The sequence below is a fragment of the Oncorhynchus mykiss genome, chromosome 4 (genome assembly GCF_057628025.1).
Source record: "Oncorhynchus mykiss isolate SJ-2025 chromosome 4, ASM5762802v1, whole genome shotgun sequence".
NCBI classification, from domain to species: Eukaryota; Metazoa; Chordata; class Actinopteri; order Salmoniformes; family Salmonidae; genus Oncorhynchus; species Oncorhynchus mykiss.
This window is the reverse complement of record NC_143025.1, coordinates 39,505,239-39,522,769: the sequence shown is the minus strand read 5'-3', so window position 1 is coordinate 39,522,769 and position 17,531 is coordinate 39,505,239. Positions and strand designations below refer to the sequence as shown.

The 17,531-nt window shown below is 41.7% G+C and overlaps 1 protein-coding gene across 20 annotated transcripts in view; it reads left to right on the top strand.

Moving 5' to 3' along the window:
* Positions 1–4,082: 4,082 nt before the first annotated feature.
* The window catches only part of LOC110520999 (SH3-containing GRB2-like protein 3-interacting protein 1), a 111,026-nt gene continuing 97,577 nt past the window's right edge, over positions 4,083–17,531 (top strand). For all 20 annotated transcript variants that reach the window (XR_016495250.1, XR_016495248.1, XR_016495249.1 and 17 more), the window contains exon 1: positions 4,083–4,309. The gene's annotated coding sequence lies outside the window, so the exon portion shown is untranslated. The remainder of the gene's footprint in view (positions 4,310–17,531) is intronic.

Sequence of the window (17,531 nt, the reverse complement as noted above, 5' to 3'; positions counted from 1 at the left end):
TTACGAGCCTGCTGTTGCCTACCACCACTCAGTCAGACTGCTCTATCAAATATCAAATCATAGACTTAATTATAACATAATAACACACAGAAATACGAGCCTTAGTTCGTTAATATTGTCAAATCCGGAAACTATAATTTCGAATATAAACCGTTACATATTATCTCTAACGGGTGGCATCCATAAGTCTAAATATTCTTGTTACATTGCACAACCTTCAATGTTATGTCATAATTAATTAATATTCTGGCAAATTAGTTCGCAACGAGCCAGGTGGCCCAAACTGTTGCATATACCCTGACTCTGCGTGCAATGAACGCAAGAGTAGTGACACAATATCCCTAGTTTAATATTGCCTGCTAACATAAATTTCTTTCAACTTAATATGCAGGTTTAAAAATACATACTTCTGTGTACTGATTTTAAGAAAGGCATTGATGTTTACAGTTAGGTACATTCGTGCAACAATTATGCTTTTTTCGCAAATGCGCTTTTGTTAAAACCTGTTACGTCTAGACATTCCGCTAGCGGAAACCCTCAACAACATCCGGTGAAATGGCAGAGCGCCAAATTCAAATTAAATTACTATAAATATGAAACTTTCATGAAATCACACATGCAATACACCAAATTAAAGCTACACTTGTTGGTAATACACTTGTTGTTAATCCAGCCAACATGTCAAGATTTGAAAAAGGCTTTACGGCAAAAGCAAACCATGCGATTATCTGAGGACAGCACCCCATCAAACAAACACAGACAATCATATTTTATCCCGCCAGGTGCGACACAATACTCAGAAATAATGATATAATTCATGTCTTACCTTTGAAGAATTTATTTTGTTGGCACTCCAAAATGTCCCATAAACATCACAAACGGTCCTTTTGTTCGATAAATTCCGTCGTTATATCTCCAAAATGTCAATTTATTTGGCGCGTTTGATCCAGAAAAACACAGTTTCCAACTCGCGCAACATGACTACAAAATATCTAATAAGTTACCTGTAAACTTGTTCCAAACATTACAAACAACTTGCCTAATATAACTTTAGGTATTTTTTTACGTAATTAATTGGAAACATTTAAGACGGTATAAAATGTGTTCAATACCGGAAGAAAACAAAGTGGAGCGAGCTTTCAGGTCGCGCGCCCCAACCACAACAGTACACTAGACTGGACCTCGTTCTGAACAGCCCTACTTCTTCATTTCTCAAAGGAAAAGCATCAACCAATTTCTAAAGACTGTTGACATCTAGTGGAAGCGATAGGAATTGCAAGCAAGTGCCACAGAAATCTAGATCCACATAGAAAACTCATTGAAAAGAGAGTGACCTCAATTGTTTTTTCCTGGATGGATTTTTCTCAGGGTTTTGCCTGCTATATCAGTTCTGTTATACTCACAGACATTATTTTAACAGTGTTAGAAACTGTAGAGTGTTTCTATCTAAATCTACCAATTATATGCATATCCTAGCTTCTGGGCCTGAGTAGCAGGCAGTTTAGTTTGGGCACGCTTTTCATCCGGACGTGAAAATACTGCCCCCTTGCCCAAAGATGTTTTAAATCATCCCCCGTTTTGCGAAGTTGGCTGTCTTTGTTAGGAAGAAATAGTCTTCACAGTTCGCAATGAGCCAGGCGGCCCAAACTGATGCATATACCCTGACTCTGTTGCACAGAACGCAAGAGAAGTGACACAATTTCCCTAGTTAAAAGAAATTCATGTTAGCAGGAAATATTAACTAAATATGCAGGTTTAAAAATATATACTTGTGTATTGATTTTAAGAAAGGAGTTGATGTTTATGGTTAGGTACACATTGGTGCAACGACAGTGCTTTTTTCGCGAATGCTCGTTAAATCACCTGTTTGGCGAAGTAGGCTATGATTCAATGATAAATTAACAGGTACCGCATCGATTATATGCAACACAGGACAAGCTAGATAAACTGGTAATATCATCAACCATGTGTAGTTATGATTATGTTAAGATTGATTGTTTTTTATAAGATACGTTTAATGCTAGCTAGCACCTTACCTTGGCTCCTTGCTGCACTCGCATAACAGGTAGTCAGCCTGCCACGCAGTCTCCTCGTGGAGTGCAATGTAATCGGCCATGATTGGTGTTCAAAAATGCTGATTACCGATTGTTATGAAAACTTGAAATCGTCCCTAATTAACCGGCCATTCCGATTAATCGGTCGACCTCTAATTGTGATACAGTGAATTATAAGTGAAATAATCTGTCTGTAAACAATTGTTGGAAAAATGACTTGTGTCATGCACAAAGTAGATGTCCTAACCGACTTGCCAAAACTATAGTTTGTTAACAAGAAATTTGTGGAGTGGTTGAAAAACAAGTTAATGTCTCCAACCTAAGTGTATGTAAACTTCTGACTTCAACTGTACATACATACATACAGTACCAGTCAAACGTTAGGACACACCTACTCACTCATTTTCTTTATTTGTATTATTTTCTACATTGTAGAATAATAGTGAAGACATCAAAACTATGAAATAACACATATGGAATCATGTAGTAACCAAAAAAGTGTTAAACAAATCTAAATATATTTGAGATTCTTCAAAGTAGCCACTCCTAGCCTTGATGACAGCTTTGCACACGCTTGGCATTCCCTCAACCAGCTTATCATGGTATGCTTTTTCAACAGCCTTGAAGGAGTTCCCACGTGCTGAGCACTTGTTGGCTGCTTTTCCTTCACTCTGCGGTCCAACTCATTCCAAACCATCTCAATTGGGTTGAGGTCAGGTGATCGTGGAGGCCAGGTCATCTGATTCAGCACTCCATCACTCTCCTTCTTGGTCAAATAGCCCTTACACAGCCTGGAGGTGTGTTGGGTCATTGTCTTGTTGAAAAGAAATGATAGGTCCACTAAGCACAAACTAGATGGATGGCGTATTGCTGCAGAATGCTGTGGTAGCCATGCTGGTTAAGTGTGCCTTGAATTCTAGATATATTACTGACAATGTCACCAGCAAAGCACCCCCATACCTCCTCCATGCTTCACAGTGGGAATCACACATGCGGAGATCATCTGTTCACCTACTCTGCGTCTCACAAGGATACGGCGGTTAGAACCAAAAATCTCAAATTTGGGCTCATCAGACCAAAAGACAGATTTCCACCAGTCTAATGTCCATTGCTTGTGTTTCTTGGCCCAAGCAAGTCTCTACTTGGTGTGATGGTGTGGGGGTGCTTTGCTGGTGACACTGTCAGTGATTTATTTAGAATTCAAGGCACACTTAACCAGCATGGCGACCACAGCATTCTGCAGCGATACGCCATCCATCTGGTTTGTGTTTAGTGGGACTATAAGGTATTATTAGGAAGCTAGTTTAGAGAATGCCAAGAGTGTGCAAAGCTGTCATCAAGGCAAAGGGTGGCTACTTTGAAGAATCTCAAATATAAAATATATTTGATTTGTTTAACACTTTTTTTGGTTACTACATGATTCCATATGTGCTATTTCACAGTGTTGAGGTCTTCACTATTATTCTACAATGTAGAAAATAGTACAAATACATTAAAACCCTTAAATGAGTAGTTGTGGAAAAACGTTTGACTGGTACTGTATCTTAATTTACAAAGCTAACAGACTGAATTTGAACATCTACCCTCCCTAAAAAAAAATCTGTTCCACTTTTCATAGCTATTTCTGAGTCTTTCCCTTTAAATTGCCATAGAAACGGTCCCTCGCAACGTTGATTGGTCGGGGATATGAAACCGACGAGGATATCTAGTTGAGTTTGATTGGTCCAAAGACGAAATATGGTCTAGATTTAACAAATAGCTGTGCGGTCTAAACTAGCAACGGTCACACCACAAACTAACGTTATGATTTAATCAGGTGATAATATTGTAGAGAACAATTTAATGGTATGTAATGTATAATGGCATAGGCTAAATAAAACAAAGTAGACATTCATTTAGTAGCACCCTCTTGAATTTACCCATATTCCACTACATTCTAGAGTAAGTACCATCCCGAAAAAAATGGGTCCCCGCTGAAAAACTTTGAAAGCCATTGACATAATGCATTTGCCAACCTTACTTTGTTACAGAAACGTTGTGTTTTAACGCCCAGAGAATCCAGTGTAGCTCTACTGGAAAAGCCAGCCGACTTCACCACAACACATGTCCCTGTGCTGCTTCACTCGTGACAAGTACAGCGACATGTGCATATCAACTCTAATGATGCGGAGACACGGGCACTGAACTAACTACATGGCAATTCTGTTGAATAAATACCTATTTTACACTGCAGAGAGAAGACGACGGACGCACAGGTGAATATCATCATGTGTTACAATTTGAATTTGTTTGGGAAGGTGGAGTAGAGATGTTTTGAAAGCGCTTCCTTGTTGATAAATTATTGCGTAATCGGTGTACGATTGGGTGTGAAAATGTTATTGTTTCTTGTCGACCGTCGAAGATCTTTGAAAGTTTCAATATGAGTCCGATGAACCATGATGATTATGAGGGGCGCAAGACAGAAGAGAGGGAGGCTATTAGGAAAAATAAAATAAGATCTTAAATTATAACTTCAACAGATAGCTTCATAACACTGCAACCTCCTGAAACACGTTACTAACTTTCCTCTATACTATTGCTACAAAATATTACTATTAATATCTGATCTTAAAATTTCCAAACATGTTTTTTTTATTATTTTTTTTACTTGTGATGCAGCAATAACTACACTGGATCAAATGAGTCTATATTGTAACATGTGACTGATGTTACAGTGTAAATCAACATTTGCATAATATATAAAAATGAATATTTGAATATCCCCTTCCCTACAAAGAACAAAAAAATCACTATTTTTATAGTCTATTATTGGTAGGTCTATATTATAAAGTCAGGCTATTTTTAAGCCATAAGGCCCAAGGGGGTGTGGTAAGTTTTTAATTGAACTTTTATTTAACTAGGCAAGTCAGTTAAGAACAAATAATTATTTACAATGACGGCCTATCAAAAGGCCTCCTGCGGGGACGGGGGCTGGGATTAAAAATACATTCAATAAAAGTATAGGACAAAACACACATCACAACAAGAGACAACACAGCACTACATAAAGAGAGACCTAAGACAACAACATAGCATGGCAGCAACACAGCATGGTAGCAACGTGACAACAACATGGTAGCAGCACAAACCAGGGTACAAACATTGGGCACAGACAACAGCACAAAGGGCAAGAAGGTAGAGACACCAATACATCATGCAAAGCAGCCACAACTGTCAGTAAGAGTGTCCATGATTGATTCTTTGAATGAAGAGATTGAGATTAAACTGTCTAGTTTGAGTGTTTGTTGCAGCTCGTTCCAGTCGCTAGCTGCAGCGAACTGAAAAGAGGAGCGACCCAGGGATGTGTGTGCTTTGGGGACCTTTAACAGAATGTGACTGGCAGAACGGGTGTTGTGGAGGATGAGGGCTGCAGTAGATATCTCAGATAGGGGGGAGTGAGGCCTAAGGGTTGTATAAATACGCATCAACCAGTGGGTCTTGCGATGGGTATACAGAGATGTCCAGTTTACAGAAGAGTATAGAGTGCAGTGATGTGTCCTATAAGGAGCATTGGTGGCAAATCTGAGAGCCGAATGGTAAAGAACATCTAGCCGCTCGAGAGCCCCCTTACCTGCCGATCTATATATTACGTCTCCGTAATCTAGCATGGGTAGGATGGTCATCTGAATCAGGGTTAGTTTGGCAGCTGGAGTGAAAGAGGAGTGATTACTATAGAGGAAACCAGGTCTATATTTAACTTTAACCTGCAGCTTTGATATGTGCTGAGAGAAGGACAGTGTACCGTCTAGACATACTACCAAGTACTTGTAGGAGGTGACTACCTCAAGCTCTAAACCCTCAGAGGTAGTAATCACACCTGTGGGGAGAGGGGCATTCTTCTTACCAAACCACATGACCTTAATTTTGGAGGTGTTCAGAACAAGGTTAAGGGCAGATAAAGCTTGTCGGACACTTAGAAAGCTTTTGACACTTCAAACCCACTTCAAACCCACTGTCCTAAATCTAGCATGGTGGTGGCTGTATCATGCTGCGGGGATGTTTTTTAGAGGCTGTGACTGGGAGAGTTGTCAGGATTGAGGGAAAGATGAACGGAGCAAAGTACAGAGAGATCCTTGACGAAAACCTGCTCCAGAGTGCTCAGAACCTCAGACTGGGGCAAAGGTTCACTTTCCAACAGGACCATGACCCAAAGCACACAGCCAAGACAACGCAGGTGTGGCTTTGAGACAAGTATCTGAATGTCCTTGAGTGGCCCAGCCAGAGCCCGGACTTGAACCCGATCGAACATCTCTGGAAAGACCAGAAAATAGCTGTGCAGTGACACTCCCCATCCAACCTGACAGAGCTTGAGAGGATCTGCAGAGAAGAATGGGGAAAAACACCCCAAATACAGGTGTGCCAAGCTTGTAGCGTCATACCCAAAAAGACTCGAGGCTGTAATCGCTGCCAAAGGTGCTTCAACAAAGTACAGAGCAAAGGGTCTGAATACTTATGTAAATGTGATTATTATAAAAAAATATACTTTTGCAAAAAAGTCTATTAACCTGTTTTTGCTTTGTCATTATGGGGTATTGTGTGTAGATAGGTGAGGTAAAAAAAGAGATTTAATCCAATTTGGAATAAGGCTGTAACGTAACAAACAATTTGGCAAAAATCAAGGGTTCTGAATGCAATGTATAAGAAAGCTCAGGATTTTTTGTTGTTTTTCTAAACACATACAGTAGTTCATTGGTAACATTACAAATATTTTTGTTGGATCGCTGCATTTCATTTCAGCAAGCCATGACACCCATAGGGCCTTGTAAAATATGATTTTTTCTTTGCCTGACTCTGTTTTGTATTCTCCCAAACTCATTTCCAGGTTTCCATTTTCCTAATCATTTTATAGAAAAACAAATGGGATATTTTAAGCCCACGCAATGCTGAAACCACATCGGAAGACCACTTTTGAGGTCTGGATTTTTTGTTGTTGAATTTTTTTGTTGTTGTTGGTGTAGTTACCCTTTAACTCCAGTGTGCACCTAGGAAGTGGCTGTTGTTTAGTGGTGTTTTTGTACTGCATATGTGATGGTAGAGTTAGCAAAACAAATACCCACTGGATCGATGCAAACAATCATGATATCATCAAACATTTAATTGAGAAGGTTTTTGTGAGAAAAAAAGTTGAAATTGTTAGGTTTATATCCCATCCTACATCCTGATAATACAGTGCCTTGCGAAAGTATTCGGCCCCCTTGAACTTTGCGACCTTTTGCCACATTTCAGGCTTCTAACATAAAGATATAAAACTGTATTTTTTTTGTGAAGAATCAACAACAAGTGAGACACAATCATGAAGTGGAACGACATTTATTGGATATTTCAAACTTTTTTAACAAATCAAAAACTGAAAAATTGGGCGTGCAAAATTATTCAGCCCCTTTACTTTCAGTGCAGCAAACTCTCTCCAGAAGTTCAGTGAGGATCTCTGAATGATCCAATGTTGACCTAAATGACTAATGATGATAAATACAATCCACCTGTGTGTAATCAAGTCTCCGTATAAATGCACCTGCACTGTGATAGTCTCAGAGGTCCGTTAAAAGCGCAGAGAGAATCATGAAGAACAAGGAACACACCAGGCAGGTCCGAGATACTGTTGTGAAGAAGTTTAAAGCCGGATTTGGATACAAAAAGATTTCCCAAGCTTTAAACATCCCAAGGAGCACTGTGCAAGCGATAATATTGAAATGGAAGTAGTATCAGACCACTGCAAATCTACCAAGACCTGGCCGTCCCTCTAAACTTTCAGCTCATACAAGGAGAATACTGATCAGAGATGCAGCCAAGAGACCCATGATCACTCTGGATGAACTGCAGAGATCTACAGCTGAGGTGGGAGACTCTGTCCATAGGACAACAATCAGTCGTATATTGCACAAATCTGGCCTTTATGGAAGAGTGGCAAGAAGAAAGCCATTTCTTAAAGATATCCATAAAAAGTGTTGTTTAAAGTTTGCCACAAGCCACCTGGGAGACACACCAAACATGTGGAAGAAGGTGCTCTGGTCAGATGAAACCAAAATTGAACTTTTTGGCAACAATGCAAAACGTTATGTTTGGCGTAAAAGCAACACAGCTGAACACACCATCCCCACTGTCAAACATGGTGGTGGCAGCATCATGGTTTGGGCCTGCTTTTCTTCAGCAGGGACAGGGAAGATGGTTAAAATTGATGGGAAGATGGATGGAGCCAAATACAGGACCATTCTGGAAGAAAACCTGATAGAGTCTGCAAAAGACCTGAGACTGGGATGGAGATTTGTCTTCCAACAAGACAATGATCCAAATCATAAAGCAAAATCTACAATGGAATGGTTCAAAAATAAACATATCCAGGTGTTAGAATGGCCAAGTCAAAGTCCAGACCTGAATCCAATCGAGAATCTGTGGAAAGAACTGAAAACTGCTGTTCACAAATGCTCTCCATCCAACCTTACTGAGCTCGAGCTGTTTTGCAAGGAGGAATGGGAAAAAAATGTCAGTCTCTCGATGTGCAAAACTGATAGAGACATACCCCAAGCGACTTACAGCTGTAATCGCAGCAAAAGGTGGCGCTACAAAGTATTAACTTAAGGGGGCTGAATAATTTTGCACGCCCAATTTTTCAGTTTTTGATTTGTTAAAAAAGTTTGAAATATCCAATAAATGTCGTTCCACTTCATGATTGTGTCCCACTTGTTGTTGATTCTTCACAAAAAAATGCAGTTTTATATCTTCATGTTTGAAGCCTGAAATGTGGCAAAAGGTCGCAAAGTTCAAGGGGGCCGAATACTTTCGCAAGGCACTGTAACAGGTTTTGACCACTAGATATAGATGTTTTGTAGTAAAAAATATAGAGGACGATAAGTGTTTCCAATGACATCACCAACCAATTAGTGGACAATTAGTAGGCAATTAGTAGGCAATGCCTGCTCATAATGGGTTAAAATCACACGATGCACACCGATGATACCATTGGAAATCTTTTAACTAGCAAACATAGAAACATGCCATTTTCACATATGATGGTGCTGGAGATGATCAATATTTTCTAATTTCTCCCCTTCTTGAGGAGGGAGGATTATGAAAGTTCACAGAAGTAACAAATGAAGGTAGAACTACCAATTAGTTAGTGTTTTTACTGAAAACAATTTTGTTTATGAATTATTCAGTGATTAAAACGCGTCACTCTAACCAAATGACATTAAAAATATCAGAATTACTGCAATTGAATTGGCCACAATGAGAAATCATAGTCACAGACCACAGTTGCAGTACAGTAAAGTGGTGTAGTTCAGTACAGTAGAGCACACATGAGTATAGTACAGTATAATATACTCTACTGTACTGTGCTCTACTTTACTATACTGTACTTTTACTGTGCTCTAATAAGCTGTACTGTGATGTCCAAACTTGTGAAACATAGATGTATATGGTTGGTACAGTAAAAAAAAAAAGTAGGGTTCAGTAATATACTGTACTGTACTGTATAGAACTATTCTCTACTCAACTTTTCATTACTGCACTGTATTCTACTGTACTGTACTCCACTCTTACCTTTACTGTACTGTGCTATGCTATACTGGACTCCACTGTGCTCTATGGTGATGAGCTAACTTGTTAAACTATTATTGGTACAGATTTAGTCCAGTCTGGACCAACCAAATGTGGTCTTGTTTGGGGGCAGCGCTCATTGGAATGATAGCCAGTGAGTAGAATAATACCCGCACATGCCAAGGAGGATATTCATTTTGTCTACCTTTGTGTACCTCAGGATACATCACCACGAAGAGCATGACATTCATAATTATGCGTTTCTGTATTGTACAGATCAAGGACCCATCACTCTAGTTCAGAACCAAAATAGACGTTTTCAAACTCGAGGTGTCATATCATAGCTAACACCCCAGTCTTTCTGCGGACATCTTAATTCGGGGTAGATACTTAAGAGTTTTTGGGTAACGTATAGACTCTGATCCCAGGACAGACAGACATGAGTCAGACAGACAGATGGATGTCATGGGTTGAAGTCCTCCGCCCCCCCTCCCCCCCTACATCTTTCTCTCATTTATCTGATTACTGAGGGAGTTTTTAATGAGGACTAAGAGTCGAGTGGCGCACCAGAGCTAAGAGGTCCCTGACGCAGCCTGGCTCCACTCTGAGCACCTTGGCAGGCATCATAACCACCACGGCCCTCCTCTCCTGGCCTGGCTAACTCTCCACCCACGTGCCCTCTTTGAGAGAATTTAGCAGCTGGTCAATGTTTATTACGCAACCCTGAGATCTACCACATGAAAAAGCCTTCTGGAATCGCACAACATCGTTAGAACAGAGGGAAAGAAAAGGAAGAAAACCAGAACCAACATTTTTCTGAAAGGGTTGAGTAATTGTCTTTTGGCAGTGCGAACGGTGGTCATTTAGTGAGGTCGATTTGGGCTAAGGTGGTTGATTTGAGACGTCTGTCTGTCTCACCATTGAACAATCTTGATTTCCATTTTGGAAATTAGCTACAGTTAGCTAGCTCGGCGACAGCCGGTCTGATCGATTAGCCTGAGTGGATCACATAAGATCTGTTGAGTCAGGGCCTGCTTCGGAGTGTCAGATTGAAATGTCATAGCAGGTTCAACAGACGCTTACACTGTATCTTTCCCAACTCCGAGGGTTTTGACAGTTATCATCTGACGTGTGTGTGTGTATGTCGTCTCTTTTATCGTAACAGGATCCTGGTACACATAGGCCTCTCATTCCTCTCTGTAACACACTGGCCCACTTGACTATGCATAATGACCAGTCATACTAGTCCTAATGTTTAACTAGTGTCCCTGCTCCTCTTCCATACCCTTGTAAATCAGACATGGTCTTGGCATGGTCGCTCATACTGTCAGCTCTCTGGCCTGGCCTCTCTGGTAGAAAGAGGAGTTTGAAATGGGCATCAATTAGGGGTGGCACAATTACTGTATTACTGTGTTACGGATGAAGACCGTCATGAAAATGAATCACAGCTGACCATAGACTGGACAGCAGGGCATTCGTGCGGTTGAGTCCGTTTCGGCGATTTAATATGGACTCTTAGCAACTTGATTCAACGTTGTTGCCCCTTGCCGAAGCAAGCAAAGTGTTGTAGCAAACAATTAATAGAATGGGCTTGGAACTTCTAACCATAAAGATTCTATTCATAGATTGCATCTCCGCCGATTGTTCGCGTTGCGCCATTGTTATGAACGTTCTCAAGCCGCACTCTATGACGCAATCATTTCCATGGTAATATAGAATGTTCATTCAACTGATGTGGCTCATGCAATGGAATCTATTTTTTGTGATGTCAGGTGAGCTGAATCAACACATCACAGCACATATGATATGTACCTGTCCCGCTTCTATTTCCTGCTCTGCTCCTATTGGTACACTCATTGGCTGCCAGTCCACCCGTTATGCCATCATTGACTTGAATGGGGACGGGCATCCTATTCATTCTATTTCTATGGCAACACATGCGGTCAGGAGCAGAGGAAAGGAGAAAATGTACTATTTGAGTGGTTATTACGTAGAACGCGATCATTTGGCTGGCCAGTAACTGTCATCCAAAATTCCATGACTGTCACAGCCCTAGTATCAACAAAAACAACAGGATGTTCAACACTGTGGTTCCCTCTGGGTATTATATTAGGCAACACATGATGTTCATGTCCTATTAGCTTATGGTATATGAGCAGACCTAATTTTAAATACTATTTGAAATCTTTGCTCTACCCTGCCAGTTGGGCAGGTTTTGCTGTTTTGGGAATATTTTCTTTATCCATTAAGCCAGGCAAGCTCAGTCAAGCGCAGTATTTTGAATATATTTAAAATGATTTTGAATTGTATTTGAACCCAAGTCTGAATGTGAGAAGAGGACTCAGTCTGCCAGCCAGGGAGAGCCATGGAGAGTTCAAGGCAGGGTTGAGGATGGGAAATTGTGAGGGAGCGGAGCGCCAAGCAGACCGGGTGGGGTGTGAGTTTTGGGTGTGCTTGCCTGGGAATGAAGCCTGGGAAAATTCCTCCTCCCCTCCCGTCTTCTGTCCTGTGTTGCACAGTTAAACCCTGCAGCATAAACAGACTGATCCTAGAGCTTTACCCTACACAAAGGTCTGACACCTACACCACACCGTCTCCAACCCAAATGGCACCGTATTCCGTATGTAGTGCACTACTTTTGACCAGGGCCCACAGGGCTTTGGTCAAAAGTAGTGCGCTGTGTAGGGAATAGGGTGCCATTTGTGACGCAGTCACCATCACACCACTGCCCGACTGTGAGAGAGATAGAAAAAGGGATGTTTGTGTTTTGTGTCCTAGTCAGAGCCTGTTCAGACCTGTCTTTATGACGTCATTAGAACGGTGTCTGAATACCGGAGCATAAATAGCAGGGGATAACACCCGAGCTGCTGATGCAGGGATGATGCACCCATACAAGTACGCACGGATGAACAAACACACCTGCGGGAGTCATCAACCATGAATAATCCATCTCTGGTTGGTAGAAGGAATTTGGGCCCTATAAAATCAGTTTAATTTTTGGCCTGATTACGTTTGTGTTTGTTTCCAAAATTCTGTTTCCCTCCCTGTTTTTTTTCAAAGTTTTCACTCTCAAATAGACAAACTACTAGTTTGGATGTTCTAAGTCCGCAACAATGCTTAAACCATGTCATGAGACCACTTTTGAAGTCTGGGAAAAATGTGAGAAATGTAGATTTTTTTGCTGTAGTTACCCTTTAATTCAGGGTGCACCAAGCAAGACGCTTACTTTTGTTTAGCAGTGTTCAAATCCAATTTTATTGGTCACATACACATATTTAGCAGATGTTATTGCGGGTGTAGCGAAATACTTGTGTTCCTAGTTCCAACAGTGCAGTAGTATCTAACAATACACAAATCTAAAAGTAAAAGAATGGAATTAAGAAATATATAAATATTAGGACCAGCATTATCGGGAATGGCATTAACTAGAATACAGTATATATGAGATGAGTAAAGCAGTATGTAAACATTATTAAAGTGACTAGTGCTCCATTAATAAAGTGGCCAGTGATTCCATGTCTATGTATGTAGGGCAGCAGCCTCTAAGGTGCAGGGTTGAGTAACTGGGTGGTAGCCTGCTAGTGATGGCTATTTAACAGTCTGATGGCCTTGAGATAGAAGCTGTTTTTCAGTCTCTCTGTACCAGCTTTGATGCACCTGTACTGACCTCGCCTTCTGGATGATAGCGGGGTGAACAGGCCGTGGCTGTGGTGGTTGATGTCCTTTTATGATCTTTAAAAAAAAATATATATATATGTGTATAAAAAAATAAATCCCCTTTTTCTCCCCAATTTCGTGGTATCCAATTGTTAGTAGCTACTATCTTGTCTCATCGCTACAACTCCCGTACGGGCTCGGGAGAGACGAAGGTTGAAAGTCATGCGTCCTCCGATACACAACCCAACCAAGCCGCACTGCTTCTTAACACAGCGCCATCCAACCCGGAAGCCAGCCGCACCAATGTGTCGGAGGAAACACCGTGCACCTGGCAACCTTGGTTAGCGCCCACTGGGTGATGCAATAATCATGATATCCTTCTGCCAGGTAGGCTACTTTGTAGTTAACATTTAATTGATAAGGTTTTTGCGAAACCCTTTCCATCTACTACAAGACTTTTGAATATTGTTTTATTCCATGTTAATGTATGCATTCGGTGATTCCGTCCGTGTTCTCCACGTCGCGGATTTGATAGGGCCCTAATGGAAGAAACAGTTGATTCTGGAAGAGGAATGGTAGATCCTAGGGCATCACTCAGGCTGGTCTGTGTGCGTAGGTTTGTGCCTTTACTCTACAGGCGTTCCTGTACTGTACAGAGGCTGTTAGTCTTCCTCTTTTAACCCAGACTTTTCAAGTGGACTTCAAACTCATGGCGTTAGTCTGTAAATGTCATAGCTGAGTCATTTCACCGGGTCTCCCCATGGCATGCCTGTATGAGGCAGCGAGGTGAACTGTTTCAGTAGTGCGGCGGTGACCCGAGGCTCTGCGTATGGGGTCAGGGAGGGAGAACGTGCTTTATTATGTGACACATTTCAGCTGGTGTGAAGTAACTTGCTGACGAGCACGACTGTAGGGCTGCGCAGGAAGGTTTATGTGTGTGTCCCTCTGATATCTCCTGCTTTTATTCGCTGGAGGGAAGCTCCGACATGATGTTCCGGCCTTTGGTGTGTGTGGTTGTTTGTGTGTGCTATGTGTAGGAGTGCCCAATATTCACGTTCTCTCTATTGGCTCCATAAGGGACCTCACCACGCAACTCTGCACGGTATGGCATAGCACAGATGCATCATAGCACAGAACAACATAGCACAGATGCACCTTACATCATAGCACAGAACAACATTGCGGAGCACCACAGTATTATAGCACCAGTCAGTAGTCCTACAATTGGACTCACCCCAATAGCACCAGGGCTCCTGCCAGTTAACCTAGGAATTATAGGACTCCATATCTCCATGGAGACCAGCCATCGGGGCCTGAAAAGGGGGCCAGGTCAGAATAGTCTTGGACTCGGCGGAGCTCACGCCCTACATTATGTTTTTAGGCTGCTGAGTACTTCACTGCGTACGCAAAACCCATATTAGCTTCCTCGTGGGTGGCCAGTCAGAACGAGAGACTGACAGAGGAGAGAAAGAGATTGATATGGTTATGAAAGTGTGATCGTTTATGGATCATTTCTGAAACGCCATTCCATTTATAATTGCATTATGCTTAGAGCTGTAACTTTCTACTTTTAGCCTAGTGGTGATGGCCTGCTATGCCTGGACAAATATCACACTCTTTCCTGATTATAGTTCCATAATTTTTGCACTTTTGAATCTCCTTTGAAACGTCCTCAAATCACGTCAGTTGCTAACTCCATTTTGAGGTTTTGGGGAAACTAGCTCATCAGAGCAGGCAGTGTATTGTATATGTATGTTTAAAGATGGGATCTGATAGTGGAGTGAGTAATGCTGTATGTTTATACAGACCTGGCCCCTGTGGACGTGCTAATAGGTTCTGAGTAAGAGGAACACTTTGGGTTGGTGTTGACATCACCTCATTAGTTCAGGCTGCAGACCAGACCACGGAGCGTCACACACACTGGTGACTAACTAATCTTTTCCACTCGGTGTGTGTATGTGTGGTAAACTGTGGAGCAGAGAAAAAAATCAGGCTGAGGGTAAACTGAGATGTCACCGTCATCAGATTTGCCACTGAACTGGTTCTACTGTGCCCTATACTATGAATCAGACTTGAGGAGGTAACTTTGGTCAACTCTGAGTTCAACTCAGGATAACCGGTACCACGAAAGTGGCTCACCTTTTAGCCAGGTACATTTCATTGGCAACAAATCTAACTGACCACAATCACATACCTTTTGACCCCAACCACACAATGTCTGACCACAACCACTCATCTTCTGACCACACAACTACTGACCATAGCCACACAACTTCTGACCACAACCACACTACTGCTGACCACATCTAGTGACCACAACTACTGACCACAACTGCTGACGACATTTAGTGACCACAGCCACACAACTACTGACCACAACCACACAACATCTGACCATAACCACACAACTACTGATCACAACCACAAAACTACTGACCACAACTGTTGACCACAACCACAAAGCTACTGACCACAACTACTGACCACAACCACACAACTTCTGATTGCAACCACACAACTGCTGACCACGTCTAGTGACCACAACCACACAGCTAGTGACCACAACTACACAACTGCTGACCACAACCACTGACCACACAACTTATGATCAGAACCACACAACCACTAAACACATTTGGGGACCACAACCACACAACTATTGACAACACAACTTTTAAACGCAACCACACAACTTCTGACCAGATTTACTGACCACAACCACACAATTGCTGACCACATCTCGTGACCACAACCACACAACTACTGACCACAACAACACACCTTCTGACCACATAACTACTGACCACCACAATTACTGACTACAACCACACAACTTCTGACTACATTCACAAATACTGACCACAACCACACAACTTCTGACCAAACAATTACTGATCACATCACAACTAAGGACCACAACAACTGACCACTACTATTGACTACAACCACACAACTACTGACCACTACTGTTGACTACAACCACACATCTACTGACCACAACCACACAAGTTCTTCCCACACAACTAAATCACCATAACTACTGACCATTACTGATCACAACCACCTAGGCACAATAACTGACCACAACCACACAACTACTGACCACAACCACACAACTACTGACCACAACCACACAACTTTTGACCCCAACCACATAACTTCTGACCCCAACCACATAACTTCTGAACACACCACTACTGACCACTCAACTACTTACCACAATTACTGACCACAGCCACACAACTGCTGACCACATCTACTGACCACAACCATACAACTACTGACCACAACCACATATATTCTGACCACACAACTATTGACCACACTTCTAATCACCATAACTACTGACCACAACCACACGACTACTGACCACAAAACTATTGACCACCACAATTACTGACCACAGCTACTGACCACACAACTGCTGACCACAACTATTGAACCACAACTACTGACCGCAAAACTACTGATCACAACTATTGCTCTGGTCTGCACTAGCTCTGGTCCTGGGTGTAGCTAGCTAGCTGTGCCTCACACTAGCTCTGGTCTAGCTCAGGTCTGTGCTATAAATTACAGTGCCTTGCGAAAGTATTCGGCCCCCTTGAACTTTGCGACCTTTTGCCACATTTCAGGCTTCAAACATAAAGATATAAAACTGTATTTTTTTGTGAAGAATCAAAAACAAGTGGGACACAATCATGAAGTGGAACGACATTTATTGGATATTTCAAACTTTTTTAACAAATCAAAAACTGAAAAATTGGGCGTGCAAAATTATTCAGCCCCCTTAAGTTAATACTTTGTAGCGCCACCTTTTGCTGCGATTACAGCTGTAAGTCGCTTGGGGTATGTCTCTATCAGTTTTGCACATCGAGAGACTGACATTTTTTCCCACTCCTCCTTGCAAAACAGCTTGAGCTCAGTGAGGTTGGATGGAGAGCATTTGTGAACAGCAGTTTTCAGTTCTTTCCACAGATTCTCGATTGGATTCAGGTCTGGACTTTGACTTGGCCATTCTAACACCTGGATATGTTTATTTTTGAACCATTCCATTGTAGATTTTGCTTTATGTTTTGGATCATTGTCTTGTTGGAAGACAAATCTCTGTCCCAGTCTCAGGTCTTTTGCAGACTCCATCAGGTTTTCTTCCAGAATGGTCCTGTATTTGGCTCCATCCATCTTCCCATCAATTTTAACCATCTTCCCTGTCCCTGCTGAAGAAAAGCAGGCCCAACCCATGATGCT